This window comes from Belonocnema kinseyi, chromosome 8 (genome assembly GCF_010883055.1).
Source record: "Belonocnema kinseyi isolate 2016_QV_RU_SX_M_011 chromosome 8, B_treatae_v1, whole genome shotgun sequence".
Classification (NCBI taxonomy): domain Eukaryota; kingdom Metazoa; phylum Arthropoda; class Insecta; order Hymenoptera; family Cynipidae; genus Belonocnema; species Belonocnema kinseyi.
Genome location: NC_046664.1, coordinates 90369680 through 90378454, shown reverse-complemented (window position 1 = coordinate 90378454; position 8775 = coordinate 90369680). Strand labels below are relative to the sequence as shown.

Sequence of the window (8775 nt, the reverse complement as noted above, 5' to 3'; positions counted from 1 at the left end):
GTCGAAAGCATGCCTTCGAGGTGCCAGGCCATCATCGACTCCGGCGGTGATTGGACAAAATACTAACAGAAAAGCATTTTTCTCGACACCTTGACAAATGTAGTTCCATGTAGAAACATGCGTTTAAATAAAATATTTCACCAAAAAAGTTACCCACGCTTTAACTTGACAGACTGTATTTATTTACTGGGTCATTTATTATTACAGGACATGTACTATTAACTCACTATTAGTATTTTTATATGAAGACTACCTTTTCTGATAGGAATAATATAAGGCGATGAAAAAATAATGAAGTCTATGTTCTACTATGAGAATCAAATAATGTAAATACATCAGTAATGAGGATCATATTTAAGAATGTATAATATAAAAAATGATCCTTTATCACAAAATGATAAGTTGCGATGAGCCATACAATTTTATGGCATATTTAACTTGTTTAAGTTTTTATGTTTAATATTTTCTCTCACTTATTATTCTCAGGTGAAAATTAGAGAGGGAGAGAGAGTTTCACTTCTTAAGGGTGGCTCAATATTGGAATATCCATGATCCTACTTGTTTTTTAAAATAATTGAATATATTTCATGAAGTTTATCTATTTCACTACACCTGTGCTTGTTTGTGCGATATAATTGACGATGCAAGCATGACCTAATGCTAAACAGCACATTGACCGTGACCTTGAAATCGTGATTAGAAATAGAAGCACCATGTAATACATCCGATTCACTAACCATCCTCATTTATATCAGTTAAATTTTCTGTTTGACTGCTTTCAGTAAATAGCTAAATTACAACTCCCATGGAAGCAATTGTTCAAAAATAGTTTGGTTCTTGAAACCAATTTTAAATTGAAAGTGGTTTTTAAACATAAAACTTTTAGGTATGCTTCCAAATATTAAAATACTTTCAGTAAAATAAAATAATTTTTTTTTTATATTCTGAGAAATATTGGTTTGATAAAGAAATGTTCTACGCAGAAGTTGCATATCCAATAAAAATACAGAAACTGCCAAATTGAGACAAGTACATGATTGAAAATGTTATTAATTGAAAGCTTTCAAAAGAAATCTAATTCAAATGGAACACAATTATTGCCAACTTTCAACTGCAAGTATAGAATGATAATCAATGTAGACATTGAAAATTTATAAATTAAAAATAATAAATTTGAATTATTTGTAGAATTTGTACAATTAAACATTTTACTACTTTGAACTTTGAATGTTTGAACATTAAAAAATGTCAAACTCTAGCTTGCAAACTTAGATAAATAATTTGTATTAGCACCGACACAAGTAAACAATTTTAAAGATACGCGTTCAAATTTGGAACATTTCAAATTGGATGGTTATTCAAAATAAAAAATAAAAAATTGAAGTTGATAGCATTTTAGTCTTAAAAATATATATATATATATATATTTTAAGACAATTTATATGTATAAAGTTGGTTATTTGGAGAATTAAAATAATCGAGAAATTGAAAAATAAAAAAAGTTTTATTGAAAAAAGAAAAATTAAATAATTTTCTCTTAATGTTTATTCTTAGAAATTTAAAAAAAGGTTAAAGTTTAATCAACCTTGCGTACTTTTTCGATGAGAAAATTTTTTACAACTGTACTGTTGCCAGTTTAAAAAAATAAGTAAATAATCTTTTATCTTTGATTAAAACTCAACTATTATTCAAACATTGGTATAGGAACCAAAAGGAATTTCAAATTTAAATCGAAAAAAAATTCACGAAGTTCGTAGGATTGATATGATTGTCATTATTACTTTGACCGACTAATTTTTCTTAGTTCCTCATGTAAGTTTTAATTAGAGTCTTAATCTAAAATATCCATCTAGGTAATTTTCTGCACCCTTTTCTTTCTCCAGTTTCCTCATACTTCTCATTTCCATTAGAAAAATTGTGATGCAAAATAATTTGCAAGATTTTGGCACTAACAGATGAAAAATAAATTTCGAGTGCCTAGTGCCTCTTTAGTTCTCGGTACTCAATCGTAAAATTAATTTATTTATAAGAAAACAATGGTAAAGACAGTTTCAAAAATGATTTGGAAAACTTTCAATTTTGGTATTGTACGTGGATTAAAATGTTCTGAATTATTTTCATCTCGCTTTTGGAGACAAAATTTTAAGTCTTGAAAAATATATGTTTTTTTTTTTCAACGAACATGCACTCTATCTTTTAAAATTAAGAAGCCAAAAGTAGGCTTGGAATCAAAGGGTTTAATATTTATAAAAAAATGTTTACAAGAAATAACAGTTATTTATAGGTTTCTATGTTGGTTTTTCCCCTCTTTAGTGCTTTTTCAAATTAATATATTTACATAATTTGAATACAATCATACAAATAAATAAATTTTTATAATTGTGTTATATTTGAAATCTCTTTCGGAATATAACGATTTCGATTAAACTCTTCTCTTTCCATTTCCACTCTAATATCCAGAAACGTAGAAACGCTTGTGAAATAAATGTTATATGCATACCAAAGTAGCAGAGAATTCAATCGAACCAAAGTATAAGTAATTTAAAAGATTAACATAAACTTAGCAGTCAAAGCAGGCAGTTTTAACTATCTTGAAAGTTTTCCTATTCAGTATTCAATTCTAGTTGGTTAAAACTCATTAGGGATGATCGTTTCTCCCCTACACATTTTTAATGATAGAAACTCCTTGGAACATAATCTAAAAGTTTCATAATATTTGAATAATATGTCCTACATAAAATCTCAAAGTCTTGAAAGGAGGAGTCAAATCAAAATTTAATTGAATTTAAAAAGGTTAAAGGAGCTTGAGAAGGGATATCGCGTGACTAATATCAGCTAGGCACAAGTGAAATAGCTTGTAAAGTTCATACACACTGTTCTTTAAGTTCATAAACTGAACGAAATAAATATAAAATACTTTTAATCCTGAAAATATAATTTAAAACATAATCAATCAGGGGTCGCACAAAAACTACATCAAACTTCCAGGGGGAAGGGGCAGGAAGTTTAACAGGTTTTATAACGTAGAAGAGGGGGGGGGGGGGCATAACATATGTGTAATATAATTAATAATAAAAAAATTTTTAATCGTTGAGAAAATCGAAGATAGTGATTTTATTTTAAACGCAAGCATCTAAATACAGATTTTATACTGCCTTCCCTATTCCTCTCTTCGTTGAAAGATAAATCCTCTTAATTGAAAAGTCTAATATTCTATTTTTGTTTCAGAATTAGTTTTTTCTGGTTTTAACTGCAAATTTATCTATTTTATTTTCGGCAGAAAATTGATCGTCTTCTGTTGATAATATATCTTTTTGGTTGAAAATTTTACTTTTCTCTTTAAAATTATTATTAACATTGTAACTATTTCATTATTGGTCTTTTATGAGGAATTAATGTTAAAACTCATTTTAATAGTTGAAGATTTAACTATTCTATTTTTGGTGAAAAATTAATATTTTTGATTGAGAATATAACTGCTTGGTTGAAAGCTGAACAGCTTTGTTTAAAATCTTTCCTAGTTGAAAATTCGATTCTTTTGTTGCAAATTCGTCTTTCTGGTTTGAAAAATTCATCTCTTGGACGAAATTTTATCTTCTTTGGTTAAAATGCAATTGGTTAAAAATAGAACAACTTGGTTGAAAGTTGAATTTCTTTGCTAAACATGAATGTTTCTTTTTTGAAGAATACATTATTAAAGTTAAATATTTCACTATTTGGTTGTAAATTCATCAATTTGGTTGAAAATTAATTCAATTTGTTGAAAATACGTTATTTTTCTTTGAATTGTCAACTACTTGGTTTTAAATGATTATTAATTTTCGTTGTTGTGGAAAATTCAACTAGTTGGTGGAAGATTAAACTTTTGTGTTCCAAATTATTTTTTGTTTGTTCAAAAATCATCATTTTAGTTGAGAATGCTACTCTTTTGTTATAAATGCAAATTTATTTGGTTGAAGTTGAATAAAAAAAAATTAAACCATTCAATTCAGATTCCGTCATCGTAGGTTAAATAATTCAGCTAATGGTTAAAAATTTATTTATTTTGTTGAAAAGATGTAATTTCTGCTTGAATGTTTATGCTCAACTATTTGGTTATAAACGATAACTAATTTTTGTTGTTGAAAATCTGGCTCTTTGTTTGGAAATTCATCTTTGTAGGTAGAAAGTTCTACTACGCGGTTATAAATTCAATTACTTTATTCGAAATTTTATTCTTTCATCGAAAATTAAACTATTTTGTTAAAAATTCATATTTTTGTTTTGAAAATTCAACTGCTTCGCCGACAATTCGTCTTTTTGCACTGAAAATTCATATTTTTTACGTTGAGGAGAGGGGTGGAAAAATGTTCAAAATAATATGACGTAGTTTTTGCAAGGCTTCTCGCGTATTTAGATTCGAAGGCGAGGACCCTAAATCCATTGAGTCAACCAACTGCCAGATGATTTACAAATACCGTAAAATAGACTTTCTTTGAAAAAAAATCGATTGATCTAAACTGGGATAAGAAAAGGCATAAAACACATACAGAAGTAATTTCTGCAATCAATATACCCCAAAATACTTTATATTTGTTTCATGTCACTTAAAAACTGCTATAATTGAAAACATAATTTCGGTATTTCATTCTATTCAAAGTTGAATTATTAAAGAATCAATTTGGTTTTTCTCACTGCATATTTTCCCATTTAAGAATTTCGGATTTATTGAGATCCAAAGATTAGTTTTCCGTTTAAGGTGAAGGCTACTATTATGGTGTGGTTTATACGTCGATCAGAAGCGTTTGCGGATTCTACCCATTTTCACCCCATTGGAAACGTAGGATGATGCAAGTCTTTTTCATGAGAATGGTTAGAAGTAATCGACCCTCCAGATTCAGCCTAACCAACAAGCTTTCAGGTTATTTTCAATGCGCCATAACATTAAGAGGAGCATTTGTTTTGAATTTCAGTTCCATCGATGTCTTTCCAGCTTTTTATTAAAAATGATTATTCTTGAAAAAACAAAGAAATTCAGGAAATGTCAAGATGCTTCCCAGAAAAATTTATTTCTTTTTCGTGACAGACTCTCTGAGTCAGAATCTGTTTAAGAAATGGTCAAAAACCGTTAACAATATATATGTGTAAAATTATTTTTTAGTTTTTATCTTTATCGAATTTTATTCTTAGTGTTTTGCAAAAAAATGTGTCAATTATAATAATTTTGCAAAAATTATAAGAATATATTTATAGCAATTAAACTGAAATTACTAATTTTAACTGGCAATATTTTAAAATGGAATATCAAATGGAAGAAATTTATCATCATGATTATAACACGCCCACGTTGTGGTTTAGGTGCTTGGCTTAAAATGAAAACTAGGTGACGCAAAAGTAAAGAACAGCAGGCAAGGTTGAGTGAGCAATCAGATTAACCCGACAATGTAAGTAGTCTCATTTAACCCTTATTGACCCTACATTTTTTTTAACGCAAGACCCATTATACTTATTTTTATTCTTTTCTCTCCGACGTGTTAATTTTACATGTAAAAACAAATTTCATAATCATTTCCGCGTGATGGCAAATGTATACTAATTAAATTATCAAAGGCTTAGCTCAGTCCGACAAATATTTTTGATCCGGGGAAGAGGACAGCTCACTTCAAATGATCAATCATGTTCTTATTTTTATTTCTTTCTTATTTTTGAAGTAAATAAAATAGTAGGTTTAAATTTTTGAAAATGAAAAAAGTGAGTCCACCACTGTCTGTCTAACTGGATTTTTTTTATTTTTAAATGAAAAGATGTCTTTAAAAAAGTTCTTCCGTCCAATCTTACAGACGTTTTTCAAGCAGTCAGAAGCGCCATCTGTCTTTAATAAGGCCCTTATGAAAAGTTTAAAAAAATCAACTTTTCCTTTTGCAATAAAAAATCCGAAGGACCAGATAGCGGTGGGTTTATATATTTTCTCTTATTTCCTAAAATTACAATGCGATATTAAACTTAGTTTAAAAATAAGTAGGCGAAAAATATATGTTCAGAATAGAGCAATTTATGACATCACGGAATACCATTTGCCTTAATTTGAAATTGAAAATGTTTGATACTTTAATTAATAATTAAGTGATAACTAACTTAATTTTGAGTTTGAGGTCTACAATATTGCATGATTGGAATGGAGAAATGAGCTTGAGGTTGAAAGTGTTCAAATTGGAACAATGTTTTAATTCGCTTCTGTTTCAATCGCTCCAGTTATAACTGCGCTGAATATACAATTTTTCAATTTTTATTGTTTTTATTTTTAAAAAATGTAGTTTTTAAAAGTTCAATTTCAATAATTTTTTAGTTTGAAAACCTCAAAATAAAATTTCTTCAATTTGTATGGCTGCTGCTTTCTAATGGGACAATTTTAAACATGTTTAGTTCATAGATATGTTTCAATTTGAAATTAATAAATTTGGAATGTTCAATTTTTTATTCAATTTGGTGATTTTTCTTGAATTACTTCAAATTGTTTAGATCTGAAGTTCTGAATTGAGTGGCTATTTTTGCAACAGGGTGTTTACAATGTTTGAATGAAAGTGAATGGTGTTTTCTCGGGGTCTCGATTCCCTTTTCTATCTTTCCATTATTTTTACAAAGGATTGAAAGCTCCCGGAGAAGAAAACTGGATATCTCTTCCAAATTGTGGATAAGAAATCGGCCGATTTCTCGCTTTGAAGTACTTTTCCTTCTCGGCTATCACATGTTAGATTGAAAGTGTGTCGAAGAGGGTTAGCGGCCGTCAGAAGCCTGAAACGTGAGCTTTTTGGATACTCTGGGCCCGGGTAAAATTTTTCATTAGTGGACATGGTTGCGATAAAATGTATGGATCTTTATATTAGTTTATTAGCCATTGTTTTATTTGTTTGCAAACCGTGGTGCGTGGTGACTCTGTAAAGCTTTCCACCTTGAATTATTGCTCCAGATATTGATCAGCCGCCAGAAACGGAATTGTTTTGTGGAACAAATATGTTTATTGAATAACTATAGAATATGACTTTTAGATTAATTGATCTATCGCCTCTTCTGTGCATCATTTCCATATCTTTATCGCATTAATTTATAAATCTCCCGTAGCGTAAAAAAGCAAGGACCGAACGAATTAACGCCTACCTCGAAGGTTTAAATAATTAAATAGTTGAACGTTCAAGCAAAAAAAAAAAAACGAATTTTCTACTACATAGTTGATCTTTTAAATAACTAGTTGAATTTTTAGCAAAATGGTTGAATTATTGAACTACATAGATGTAATTTTCAATCAAAGTATCGAATATTCAAACATGGCGGATTAAAAATCAATAAAAAACAGTTGCATTTTCAACCGAATAGTTGAATTTTTAATCCAAAGTAATTGATTTTTTTATAAATCGATTAAATTTTCAACCCTTAAGTTGAAATAAAAAGAAACTTCATTTTCTATTAAGAGGTATTAATTTTCAATAAAGAAAGATGGTTTTTCTACCACCACAATAGAAAAGCTTTTAATCCAAAAGAACGAATTTTCAACAAAATGTTGAATTTTCGACCAAAAAGTATGAATTTAGCAGTTTAGTTCATTTTTCAACAAAATAACTAAATTTTGTTTACACACTTCAATTATCAACATAGCTAGATGTATGTTTAAACAAATGGTGCGATTTTCATACAAAAAATAAATAAATTTTGATACAGCTAAATTCAACGAAAAAGATGCATTTTCAACAAAATATTTAAATCCTCAAGCAAACAGATGTATTTAAAAAAAGGAGATTAATTGTCTACCAAAAAAAGTATTTTAACAAAATACATGAATTTTTCACCAAATAGTTGAATTTTCAACTTATAAAGAATTAGTTTTCACAGAAAAATGGAATAGTTCAATTGTCAGTTAAAAAGATTCATTTTGATCAAAAAAGAAGGGATTATGAATAAAATAATTACATTTTTAACCTGATATGTGCATCTTCAGGAAAAATTGATTTTTAAAAATGTGGTTAAACTTGCAACTAAGTAATGGAACTTTTAACCAAGTAGTTCAATTTTCTAGCAAAAGAGACGAATTTTTTTACAAAGTTGTGGAATTTAGATCACAAAAAAACGAATTATCCACAAAAGCGTTGAATTTTCAACTTAAATATATGATTTTTCAAGGAAAAACATTAATTTTCTTCTAAATAGTATAATTTTAAAATAAATAATTGAATTTTGTGCCAAAAAGACGAATTTTCAATAAAATACAATAATGTCCATAGAAATAGATCATTTTTCAACTGGAAACTTAAATATCCCACCAAATAGTTGGTTTTCTCCCGAGTCAAAATGCTTTGACTTGATTGTGTCTTGAGTTCCTCTTCAAGGCATCGATGTCTGGCTGCGTCTCGAAGCTAAGTCGAGACATATGCGCCTTCTTCATACTTTTATGGCCATAACAGGTAAAACAGCGTTTAATTGTCTTAAATCGAGCCTTGTCTTGGCTAAGACGATGTTTACTTGTCTCCAGACGAGCCTTGTCTTGGCAGAGATGGTCGAACCTTTTTCGGCTCATAAATGAGATTAAAATTTATGAATAAAAAATCTGTAATTATTACATCAGTTATTTTTAATTCAAAAATTCAGAATCTGTGAGTCTAAACGAATATGAAACTTAAAAATTTTCTTAACAAAATTGAAATTTTAACTTTCTAGAAGTATCTCCTAAGCCATTAAAAATACGTAAAAACAAACAACATTTTCGGTATCATCGTCAAACAAGTATTAACAAATGAAAATCAGTAA

At 28.6% G+C, this 8775-nt stretch overlaps 1 protein-coding gene across 1 annotated transcript in view; it reads right to left on the bottom strand.

Moving 5' to 3' along the window:
• LOC117178800 (pyrokinin-1 receptor-like) overlaps positions 1 to 8775 on the bottom strand; it is an 86339-nt gene that overhangs the window by 45607 nt on the left and 31957 nt on the right. The window lies entirely within an intron of this gene.